Here is a 13,559-nt window from a genome sequence, read left to right on the forward strand (position 1 = left end):
ATACACATTCTCGTTATCTTTAATGTACACTCATATGGCACTAAAGCTATGCTTTTTTAATTATTATAGTTGAAACTAAATTATACCATAACTATAACTTGTAGTACTGTGCAAAAGTTACAGGAAATGCTTGAAGCTATTTACGGGAATAGTAAGGATTTATGGGCTCAGAACAAAAAACATAATATTAGACCATATGAAAATTAACAGTAACACAACAAAGACTCACAAGAATGTCCTTGATTTTTCAAATTAATTAAATTAGTTTCAAAACATCGTTGAGGTATTGATTAGCTGTACGAGGTGGGGTAGTGGTTCAGTCAAAAAAAAAAAGAACAAGGGGATATTGGATGGTTCCTGGAAATGCTGGGGTAATTTTAGGAGAGGTTCTGAAATGGCTAATGACACACACTGACAGACAGTTTTACAGCAACAAAAAAAAAAGAAAATAATTTTCTTAAAAGTGCCTAAAACATTTGCACAGTAATGTATTACTATCTGAAACTCTATTACAAATCATTTCACTTTGAGAGAGAACATAAAACATACTAACCAATACAGCTGTTCAAATTAACAGACTCTGACGTGCTCCTGGGTGAGTGGTGTGACATATGGCTGTTTTCCTGGTGAGGGGGAAAAAAATAATTTAGGGCAAGTCAGCTTTTTATAATTTCAATCTTGCACAATTATGTATCAATCAGCTTTCCACTCAATTACTTTCTTAGACTGTATGAATGCAAACTGAACAAACATAAAAAAATCAAGATAATGTCCATCCATTTTCTGATTCACTTGTCCTATTCAGGATTGAGGGGGGTCCAGAGTCTATCCTGTAGGCTACAGGCGCAAGTAATAATGTAATCTTGTCTTTTAATCCAATTGTCTATACACACATAATAATGAGCATCTTAAACTGTCATCATATACAATACCACATCCTCCTAAACCATTATTACCACAGATCAATTGGCAGACTGAATTCAGTTATATAAGGAACTAATATTAGATGACTAATATGCACCAGGTGTAAGTGTCTTTAATCCAAATTTTCTGTACACACATTTAGCTATAACTATGTTAACCTGTTGTCCTATACCAGGTCCTGTCTACTTAAACTAGAAATGCATACAGATATCAAACTACATAAAATTTCTGACTAAATGTCAACTGAAATGACACAGTGCAAGTTCTCTTTAGCATTATATTATACAATCTGTTGAACTGGATCACATATGATAAGACTACATACCTAAAGTCTGCACTCTACAAAAATAGTTTAAATCTTCATAATGTAGCACACATATGCATACCTGGTCAATACTTTCAGATGTCATGGAACTTCCGGCAAGTTCATTGGAAACTGAGAGGAGGGCATCACCCTTAGTACAAGACAAAGATAAAAATTTGTTGACACATAACTGAAAATTATGTTGATTGAACCAGTAAAACTTGACCTAAAAATGTATTGGAAATACATTTGAGTAGGCTTGAAAAGCAGCTGTCAGTATTTAGATTAACTTTGGTAAGTAGAATGCAAGAAATACATGGGTTAAATTATAATCATGTCTTAAATGTGAGCCTCATGCACAAAGAGTAATATTCCTGACCACTTAATCCATGATTAACATGTCAGCTGTGTGTGTCTGCCTTTAATCCAATTGTCTCTATACACTTAATAGCAGCTACGTTAAACTTGTCTCCATATACCAAACAACATTCTCCTAAACCATGATTAGCATGTCAGCTGTGTGTGTCTGCCTTTAATCCAATTGTCTCTATACACTTAATAGCAGCTACGTTAAACTTGTCTCCATATACCAAACAACATTCTCCTAAACCATGATTAACATGTACCAAGTGTGTGTCTTTAATCTGCATTATATTTATGTGTATTTTTGTTCTATGCATACAACTCACCACTATGAGACAAAATTCTGGGAAACAATGAGTCAGATGGATAGACTAATGATAAAGGGTTGCAGCTGGAGTTCAGTATTTGGAAAATATGTGGTAAAACAGTGTTATTTAACATGCAGTGCTGTTAATAGTGCTATTTAACGCAAATGATACATTTTTCCTTGAAATGCACAATTTCATAATTACATAAAGATTCCTTAAAAAAAAACTACAAAACCTTTATGCATGCATTGAGATGGAAGAGTGAATACATCCCAAATATTCAGCAATGGACAAAACAAAGCATACCTTTGGTTGTGCCCTTGTGTCCCCCCTTTGGCTTCTTCTGATGCTCACTGTAATTACATACATACATTTCAGACTACATAATAAAATACAGATATATTTAAATCAAATTTCAAAGTGTATACTTAATATAACTGAGGATTTTAACTACAAATTTAACTTCACTCCATTAAGTACACAAGTGAAACAGGACTTTTTCTGCGCCAAACAAAATTTGCTTGAATGCTTAATGGTCTCACTGTTAACCCCACATAGCACACGTCCCTCCACAAAAAAAATGTTACTAGCATTAAACATACAGTTACGGCATGCGCCGTTATTGAAGTTAATAAAACGTAAAGCTGTTTTACCTTAGTGCCAATGATAGTAGTTTTAATTAATTACCCACACTTGTTTGCTACAGTTGTTCGCTAGCTGGCAAGACGTTCCTATGAGGACAGTGTCTGATCTGCAGTCGACGCTAATCTGATGTGATTACGACTTGGGGTCTCTTACGTAGCCAGATAGCTTTAAGGTATACCCATGCACTTTACACTAACTTTGTCTTTCTTAACTTACATTCGGCCCAGGCTACCTCACATATGCAAATAAATGCTGCTTCATGATACAGGCCGCATGTCGTAATTACCTCAGATTCGATCGGCTGCATAGATGTCTATTTTAACTTTATCTTTGTTCACTTACATTCTGCCCAGGCTACCTCACATACGACAAGAAATACTGCTTCGTGATACAGAACCCAGATTACATCGGCTACCGGTCTGAAACTGTCCTGGTATATAGACGTCTTTCCAATTATCAAACGGGTGGAGTATTACATCCTTTAGATGAAAATTACTTACATCGGGCAGACATATGCGTGCTATCATATTTCCGTTTAACTTGCTAAACGCTTAAAATCGTTTTCTGTCTCATCCATAACTGTTTCTGGTGAAAAATAAAAAATACCGTCTCGGATATTATGATGTCAATTTGGATTTATTAGACCACTGCCGTTTCTTTTATTATTCTCCTTCAATCTGTTTTCTTCATAGCACGTTGTAATTTCAGTCCGGTTTGGATGTGAAACATACACAAGTCAAATATCAAATAATATATCTGCGTACTGGAAACAATGGCCGACAAATTACGCTTCACTATCACTGCTATAGCAGTCTTGTCCTTGTTATATTAGGCCTACCTTTAAAACTCGGAGGGTTAAACAGAAAGCTGTTTGCTCACTAAACTACTCGTTAAATAACTATAATGTCATACACAGCTTTTATTTATTGTTAGACCTACATCATTGTGAAAAGCAAACAAAAACATTATCAGCAGAATACGTGACGGAAAATATTTAAAAAGTACCACGGTGATAACACCGTTATATTATCTTACTTGTCTAAAGTCGTCGGTTTCTGCTCGTGAAACTTGCCTATGAGGGGGAAAAAATAAATAATTTTACGTCAACTATTATTATATTTCATACTATTATTATTATTATATAAATATATATAATTAAATTAATTTCAAAATTCACATGAAGCATACTCACCCGATGTTATTGATGGCAGCTGCTGTAAATTGACGTTGCAGGAAGCTTTCACGGTAAAATCGTATCACGTGAGTCTTTAGTGCAAAAACGTGTAAAATCTCCCGCGGTATTTTACACATGTGCAATGTTAATCACCGCCTATAGAGGGCGCTTTGCAGAGAGACACATTCAATTTTTAGAAATGTTATAAAGCTCTGGAAAACTGACCATGGTGATCCTAACCAGGGCAAAATGGCTCAGAGAAATAAATAACATGACAGTACACTTAAATCTGACTTATATAGTGTATAGTGGTGAAATAACAACATTTATTTGGTCCAGCTTATGAGGACACGAATCATGTCTTCATAACCCAAGCGTCCTCAAAATGCTGGTAGGTAAACTGGTTGTGTGTCCTGATAAGCCCTATTTACAAACACACACACACACACACACAGATAACAAGGGAGGCCAGCACTCCAACTTTTATTGCCCAAAGATTTAGGGACCTACAGACAGCAGAGTGGACCTCAAGGACAGGGGTCCCTCGACTTTGTACACAACCCCCTCCCCAGACATCCTGCCTTACATACCACTCACCCAACAGACCAACACCCTAAAGAAAGTTTAATTTAAGTTTGGCTTTTGTATACCCTGTATATTGAGTTACCCATGACTACTAGTCTCAATATACAGATAGGTTATGTGTCCTTAGAGAATCTTAGTGTTTCGTGTGCCACCCTTATAACCATGTTCACGGAGTATCACCTATTTTACCCCTTTACACTTGAACACTTATATAAAGTTGAATAAATACTAGAGCTTCTAGGACTTGATTGAACAATCCCTTGAATAATCAGCACGGCTTCTTGCTTTATATCCTGAATGGGAGAGGGGAAAACAACATCACTGGGGTCATCAGGTGGGCACCCTCCATCTTCAGTGTTTCGCTGATTTAGCCCCACGACACCTCCGGAGGGCTCAGCAGCAACACCTAGCGTCCCAGGTGTGCTCCCCTCTGTCTTTACCCGTCAACGGTCATCTCGTTGCCTAATTTGAGTCCTTTCTCTTGATCCACAGCCAGTTGCTACTTCGGTCCGCAGCCTCTGAGAGTGACTTCACTGCCTGCCGAAGGGCCTGTCCTTTCACCCCCATCCTCTTCAGGAGCCAGGTTGTAGTTTTGGCAACGAACCCTCTGCAGCTAACTTCTACTGGGAACACTTTAGTACGCCATTTGCGTTGTTTTGTCTGGGCAGCTAATTCAGTGTACTTCAAACTTTTCAGCTCGTATGCCTCTTCAACAGCAGCTTCCCATGGTACCGTTAGTTCCAGAATATACAAAAGTTTCTGAGAAGTTGACCACATAATGATGTCTTGCCTGAGGGTAGCTGTCACTATCTCTGTTGGAAAGATGAGCTTGTGTTCAAGGTCGACCTGCATTTTCCAATCCCGGGCTGGGTCAAGGAGGGAGGTGTTCGCTCTTGTCAATGTTTTTGGTGGACATTCGCCTGTTCTCACAAAACGGGTGGTGTTTGAGAATCCATGTATTGGAGGAGGGAGGGCATTAGTGATGTTTCTCCTTTCTTCTAGGATGTTACCCAGCTGACGCAGGACCTGGTTATGCCTCCAGGTGTAACGGCTTTGGGACAGGCTGGTCTTACAACCGGTCATGATGTGCCTCAATGTTGCTGGTGTTTGGCAAAGTGTACATGTAGGGTCATCTCCTCTCCACTGATGTAGATTTTTTGGAGTTGGAAGAACATCATAGGTGGCTCTGATGATGAAGCTGAGTCTGCTTCCTTCCATTTGCCAAAGATCTCTCCAGGTGAGTTTACGATGTTCTAGGTTTTCCCACCTGGTCCACTGTCCCTGTTTAGCCTGTGATACTGCCTTTGCACCTCTTTCTGCCTCCTCTTGGCGCCGAACTTCCTCCACTACCAGTTTCCTTCTCTCATTGGGTGTAGCCTTGTGCCAAGTTGGTCGACTTGCACCAAATCCAAGTCCTGTTCTTCCCTGTTGTACTTGCCCTACGATGTCTCCATGCCTAAGAGCAGATTTTGCTCACTCCACAGCCTCTGATGGAGTCCATTTCCTCCCAGTTGCTAGTCTGGGTGCAGCTGCTCGTATTGCTGCATCATTAGACTCAGAGTCATGTCCAGTCTCACTTTAGTATATTTATATTCTTCAGTGATGCTGGAGACTGGCAGTTCCAAAGCATTACGTCCGTACAAGCCGATAGTGCTGAGGCACTGTGGGAGGCCAAGCCATTTCTTGATATATGAGCTGATGGTTCTCTCCAGTTTCTCGACTTTGGTGATTGAGACCTCGTAGATTGTTAGGGGCCACATCAGGCGGGGGAGAAGTCCAAACTGCAGACACCACAGTTTCAGCTTGCCAGAAAGTAGGGTCTTGTCTATGGTGATAAGGCATTTGATGGTTTCCTCCCTTATTTGATTGCTCTGATCTGAGTCTTTAAGACTTTGATTGTACCATCGTCCCAGGCTCTTGACTGGCTGCTCTGACACCAATGGAATGGGTGTGTCACCAATGTAGAATCTCTGGTCTACGAGTTTTCCTCTGATGATGGATATACTCCTAGACTTGGTGAGTTTAAACTTCATACGAGCCCATGTTATGTTCTCCTGAAGTTTTCTCAGTAATCGTCTGGTGCATGGAATGGTGGAGGTCAGGGTGGTCAGGTCATCCATGTAGGCATGAATAGGTGGTAGTCGCTGTCCATCCTGCAGGCGTTCTCCTCCTACCACCCACTTGGAAGCCTGGATGATCACCTCCATCGCCATGGTAAAGGCTAACGGGGAGATTGTACACCCTGCCATTATTCCCACTTCCAGTAATTGCCATGATGTTGTGTAGCTACTCTGTTGTTGTTATGCAAAATTGCAAATCCTGGAAGTAATTTCTGACCAGGTCCGTGATGTTCTTTGGTATATGAAAGAAATCAAAGGCTGCCCAAATGACTAAGTGGGGGACAGATCCAAAAGTGTTAGCTAAATCCAGGAATAAGACATGCAGGTCTCTTCCTTCCTGTTTTGCAGATTGGATTTGGTGCCATATGATGCTTGTATGTTCTAAGCACCCTGAGAAGCCTGGTATCCCAGCCTTCTGCACCGTTCTGTCAATCAGGCCATTCTGTTTTAGGTAAGTTGTCATCCTTTGCGCAACAATGCTAAAGAAGAGCTTCCCTTCAACATTCAGGAGATTGATCTGCCGGAACTGGTTGATGTTTGTGGCATCCATTTCCTTGGGTATCATCACTCCCCCTGCTCTCCGCCATGCTTTTGGGATGGTTCGCTTTGTCCACACCACTTTCATTTGCTTCCAGAGAAACACCAAGACGTCGGGGGCATTTTTGTATAGCCGATATGGAACTCCATTTGGTCCAGGAGCTGAAGCAGCCCTTGCCTTCTTAATTTCGCAACCTCACTCCATCGTGGGGGACTATCATCCAGTAGGTGTTTTGGCTGAGGTATTGGTGGCATATCTGATGGTATCTTCCTCTGTTCAAGCATCTGGGAGTCTGTGTATATTGTTTTCAGGTGGTCCTCCAGCTTCTGTTTTTCCTCCTTCAGAGACCCACTCTTTTCCTTTGAAAACAGACTGACAAATCTGAAGGGATCTTTGTAGAAGGAAGTTCTTACCTTCTCCTTCCTCTTGCATTGACTTCTGAGGTTTTCAGCTCGCCGCAGGCTTACTAGGCGAACCGTAAGGTCTGCATGCAAGAGGTCGAGAGCTGTTCTCTCATCTGCTGAGGCTATTTTCCATTGCTTCCTCAGTTGTCGTCTTTCCTTGACAAGTTGCTCGATCTCACGCTGTCTACTGGATTTGGGTGGAATCGGTGTATCCTTCAATAAATAGGTATAGCTACCATTGTATATATGTTCTCATGGTATACCAGAAGAATCTGGAAAATTAGTGTAACCAGTGTGTCCTAACTTTCAGAGATTCTTCTTTCTTTGTTTAACAAACCCCCCCCCCCTTTCTTCCAACATTCCTTTGTGGTCCTTATCTGATCTTGGTAGTACGTTAGCAAGCTTTCTGTGTTCTACCATACTAAATTAAAAAGAACTTAATTAAGGTGTACATTATCCATTTAGGAGAAGATCAATTGGGATAAGCCACACCAACCAAGATATGTTGTGTCCAGATGTGCAACTTATATTGATATTACCACAAACTAAAGGCCACGCCTATCTAAGGATAAGATATGCTGCTTTTAATGTGAATATGTGATGTAATGTCTGCATGTTAATCAATTAACATAGATGGTGTGAACCTGTGAAGCTGGTATTGCATGTTTGGTGTCAAACTGATGGACAATCACTCCCAATTCCAAATCTGGTCAGTGGTTACCATGACAGTGGATGTATCAAAAGTTATACTAGCTTAATGAAAATCATCATTAAAGGGAGAATCAGTCGGGTCATAAATCCCAAAAGGCGAAAGCCCGCCAAATGGATGGCCAGCCATTGGACCAGGAGTCGAATTCCTGGTCATCCCTATTCATGAACTTTAGACTATAAAAACTTGGCACCTCAGAACAAAGGGGCAGAAAGATCATCAGGGAGCAGAAAGACCATCAGCCCAATAGCAAAGAAAAGCCCATCAGCCCAAAGAGAGGCAGAGAAGAGAAGCCCACAAGAAGCCCTCTGGTGAAGGCCCAGCTGAACAGCAACCAAGACAAAGATTCACCAGGAGAGAGAATCCAAGGGGCTCCACTCCACCAAACGTCATGCCTTCCTGAGTGCCATCATCCCATCAGCTCATCAGCTCTGCAACCGCCAAGACCCCCCCTTTCCCCTGCTCTGCAACCAAGTAAACCAACTTCCTCTTATCCTAACAACCTAAGCTGTTGTGTTAACGTGCTATAAGACTTTTTGGGTTGTGTTCCACAAACTTTGATTGCTTTGCAGAAAAGTATTTACCCTTTTAAGATTACTCATTTAAATCCGGTCATTGCATTTCCATAATTACATTGTTTGTTTCTATTCCGTTATTTCGTGTTTGTTGTTTGTGTTAGGTGTAATGTCTGTCTTATGTTAGTTGTAGGAATAAATGCATGTCTTTTACACAACTTCAGCCTCCGTTCATTGAGTGCTCACAATAGTACCTGCCTCTGTGCGATCTAGCTACACGCTCTGAAACCTCAAACTCGCCTGAAATATCGCGAGACTCTCTCTCATCGGCCGTGAGGGGAGCTTCGCTACCGATTGTTTACATTCCCTGGTGACGCAGCTCGGTGGACGAGCTTTCTAACCCAGGTTACTATAAGTGATACTGGTAATTAGTGAATCCCATTTAAGTCTCACATTAACAGACTCACGGGGATATCGCAATCGAGTTTGGAGGAACCAACCATTCGGCATAACGATTGGGCAATAATTGTCATTAAATAATAATTAATTAAACTTGAATTAATTTCAAACATATTGGTGGAGATATTAAAATTTACCTGAGCTAATAATTCCTACACTGGCGATGGCAGGACATCATAGGTGGAGCACAGGAGGAACTTGATCCTCTTCTCCTCCATGCCCCACACATCCCTCCACCCCAATGATCTTCCCTGGACACCGCCTCAGCATGTTTACCTCCCCTGGATTGTCATAGCCACTGCCCTCGTCTGTCTGTTATCCTCCACCATATGAAGCTCTTCCTGGATGAGTCTGCGATGACCTTTGGCATTTGCCTCCTTCCACCTTGCCCTGGTTATGACCCCTAGCCCCAGCCTGCCTTGGTTGATAGTTCCCACGATGTCTCTGTGGCGTAGCCATACCTAGGCATCTGCCAAGGCCCTGCTGGCTGACCACTTCTGTCCTGTGCGGATGGAGATATCTGCTTGGCTCACAAACTGATCGCTGCTGTCCCATAGCATTGTCACCTGGCGGGCTTTAGCCACTTTAAACTCTTCCACCACAGATGTTAATGGTAGCTGAAGCTTACTTCCAGAGCTGTACAGGTTAACTGAAGAAAAGCTTTTGGGAACTGCTAGCCATCTCCACAAGAAAGTGCTAATCCTCCTTTCTAAGGCTTCAACTGTTGTTAATGGCACCTCATATATCAGTAATGGCCACAGAAGTCTTGGGAGTTCTCCATGCTGGTAGCCCCAGAGCTTAAACCTACCAGATAGCCCACTCCTGTCCAGATCTCGCAGCCAAGCCTCAACCTGGCCAAGCATCTCTTTCACACTCTCTTGGTCATTCGGCTCTGCTCTGTACCATTTCCCCAAGCTCTTAATGGATCTCTCACTGACAGTGGGGATGATCTCCTCTCCAATTTTGAAGCGAATGCGGTAGGGGTGCACCGATTGCAGTTTTCTGGCCGATCAACGATCACCGATCCTTAGGCAACCTTACCTGCCGATCTCGATTTTTTTTTGCCGATCTTGTTTCTTTCATAACTAAAAGACAGTTACTTCAATGTTTCCATTTTTATTGAGTAAATTGATATGAATACTCACAAAACATGAGGTAGTGTCCTCAAATATAAATGAACATATAAATGAGCATTGCTGTTTGAAGTACAAAATCATATTTTTTCTTCCAGACTTTAATTTCTCTAATTTTGTAAAAAAAATATATATATATAGCTGTTATGACACACTTGTCCAAAAAATAGGGAGGGAGGCAGCCTGCACTGCACCTCTCTCGGGAATGGGAGAAAAGGCTGATTTAACCCTCTGGGGCCTAGGGGTAGGAAACACACTTTCACTGACTGGGGCATGATCACACATTTCATCACACTTAATTCATGGCAAATAAATTATTTCTTATATATTTGTTTTGCCATTACACTCATCTTTATTTTAATATATATTGTAAATATGTCAGATTTTTGTTAAGTTTGAAATTTGACATCAAAGTATAGACATTGCAAAATGCAGTTTGGAACACTTGCAGAAACATTATAAAAGTACATAGTAAGCAATGCTGGCAGTTTGTTTTGATCCCAGATATCTGATCACCAAAGTCTTGGCTACATGAAGATGACTAAATGGTGTAGATGCAACATTAATTTGGATAAATAAATAAGAAAAACCTAACTCATGTAACTATTTCTGGCTCCTTTCATTGAATATGTAGCAACTTTCATGTGTATGAATGAGCCATTGTCACCTGGCCACGTCCCCAACCCCCTTTTATGGCGCTGAAGGGGATGTATCTGGATCGCGTTTCACCGTTGCGCTGTTAATCAAATTACCATGCGAATGCGATTTGAATACGCGCTAATGCGGCTATTTAGAATGTGAATAGCGATCTTCGGGTGAGAGCGGTACTACACGCCCCCGATGCAGGTAAAACAAAGTAAGATGACATGGTTTACTTTTTTGCCGATTTAACCTAATTAAAAAAACTTTAATACTTCCGACAATGGACGTTTTGAAAAGAAGACAGATTACGGATTTAGCCAGCGTTTTTTTCATGATTATACATTAAGATTTCAGCGAGATATTTATAAACTGAAATAGACGCGAAAAGTACGCGAAAAGTACGCGATGTCGTCGACGACATACTCGACCCCAAAGAGTTAAAAGCATATAACTAAGATCGGTGGATCTCATGGGAATATGGTCGATTTCTGATCCCCTCAAATTAACGTGATCGAGGCCGATCGATCGGTGCGCCGATCGATCGGTGCACCCCTAGAATGCGGTCCTGAATGGGTCCTTTCCTCAGAACAAGGCTCCTTGACTTTGATGGCTTAAACTCCATCCTGGCACCTGCGATGATCTTCGCAAGATCTTCCAGAATCCACCAACCGTCTGGAACTGATTTTGCAGTTATTGTCAGATCATCCATGAATGCCTTAACGGGGGCCGGCTGAACAACATTTGCCAGAACTGCACCTCTCCTTGGCTTCTCCACTGTCTTGACCAGGAGGTTCACTGCAGCTGCAAATAGGATGACGGAAATTGTGCACTCTGTAATAATGCCTTGAAATAATCCTGCAGGAGGTGTTGGACTTTCCCTGGGACATGGTAGGTTTGCAGAATGAGGTCCACCAGCTTGTGTGGAACAGTTCCATAAGCGTTGGATATATCGAGCTAGAGGACTGCAAGGTTTCCCTGATTGCGCTTAGCATCCTCAATTACCTTTGAGATGATGCTTGTGTGCTCAATGCACAATGGAACTCCTGGGACACCTCCCTTCTGAACTGCGGTATCAATATACTTGTTGCTGAGCAGAAAAGAGGTAAGTCTGCCTGCCAAGATTCCAAAGAAAATCTTGCCCTCCACTTTCAGAAGAGAGATGGTGCGAAACTGTTTTATACCTGATGAGTTTTCCTCTTTGGGTATAAAACACCCCTCTGCAATGAGCCACTCATCTGGTAGGCGATTCTCCCGCCATGCCACCTTCAACAGCTTCCAGAGTCTACTTCTCAACCACTCACACTGCTTATAGACTTTGTATGGAATCCCATTGGGTCCTGGTGCCGAGCCAGCCCTTGCCCTTTTAAGGGGATCATTGACCTCCTTCCATGAGGGTTCTTGGTCCTTAAACATGGTTGTTGGCTCGTCCAGAGTCATCATGGCCTCCTTGATCTCCAGCTCTGTGCCCCTCCCTGGATCACTGTGCATGCTGGAGAGATACTCCTCCACCTCTTCCCTTAGTGCCTGCAGTTGACCAGACCTTTTGTCGCCCAGGAGCTTCTTCAGATAGCCAAATGGGTTCTTGGTGAACTGCTCTCTCTGCTTAGACTGCCGTCTTCTGTTCCTCCAAAGATACTCTGCTCGGCGTAAGGTCTTAATACGCTCTCTCAGGTTGTCTCGGATCTCCTTCAGAGCATGTTTTTCCTCTTCCTCTGCTTGCCTGAAAGCTTTCCTTATGCTTCGTTCACACTGCGAGCGGCGACAGCGTCAAAGTGACCGGAAGTCATTCATTCTCTATGGGAGGGAGCGTCGAGGCGCGATCTGGGTGGCGGGAGCGTCAGACAGAAGTTGAATCCCAGTCAACTTTATGGTAATGAGCTGTGACGCGGTTGGGCAGCAACCAATGGGAATGTAGAGATGCTCCGCTAAAGAGAGCGCCGCAGAACATAAGCGTGTAAACTTTTGTTCCGACCCAACCGTTCCTAGGCACAATGGAGGAGAGACTTATTATTGCTGTGGCCGGGTACCCAGTTATATATGATGTGTCTCTGTTTGCATACAGGGACATAAATAAAAAAAATGAGGCATGGACCAGAGTGTCCGAAACAATCGGTGTTCCAGGTGAGATGGTGAAGTGCATAATATATTTTTTTGTGAAAAAGGAAGGAGATCAGTAGTAATTTTGGCAACATAGCAGAGAAAACAGTGCAAATTGTCGGTAATGTTAAACCTATTTACACTCACCTAAAGGATTATTAGGAACACCTGTTCAATTTCTCATTAATGCAATTATCTAATCAACCAATCACATGGCAGTTGCTTCAATGCATTTAGGGGTGTGGTCCTGGTCAAGACAATCTCCTGAACTCCCAACTGAATGTCAGAATGGGAAAGAAAGGTGATTTAAGCAATTTTGAGCGTGGCATGGTTGTTGGTGCCAGACAGGCCGGTCTGAGTATTTCACAATCTGCTCAGTTACTGGGATTTTCACGCACAACCATTTCTAGGGTTTACAAAGAATGGTGTGCAAAGGGAAAAACATCCAGTATGCGGCAGTCCTGTGGGCGAAAATGCCTTGTTGATGCTAGAGGTCAGAGGAGAATGGGCCGACTGATTCAAGCTGATAGAAGAGCAACTTTGACTGAAATAACCACTCGTTACAACCGAGGTATGCAGCAAAGCATTTGTGAAGCCACAACATGCACAACCTTGAGGCGGATGGGCTACAACAGCAGA

This window comes from Paramormyrops kingsleyae, chromosome 15, assembly GCF_048594095.1.
Source record: "Paramormyrops kingsleyae isolate MSU_618 chromosome 15, PKINGS_0.4, whole genome shotgun sequence".
NCBI classification, from domain to species: domain Eukaryota; kingdom Metazoa; phylum Chordata; class Actinopteri; order Osteoglossiformes; family Mormyridae; genus Paramormyrops; species Paramormyrops kingsleyae.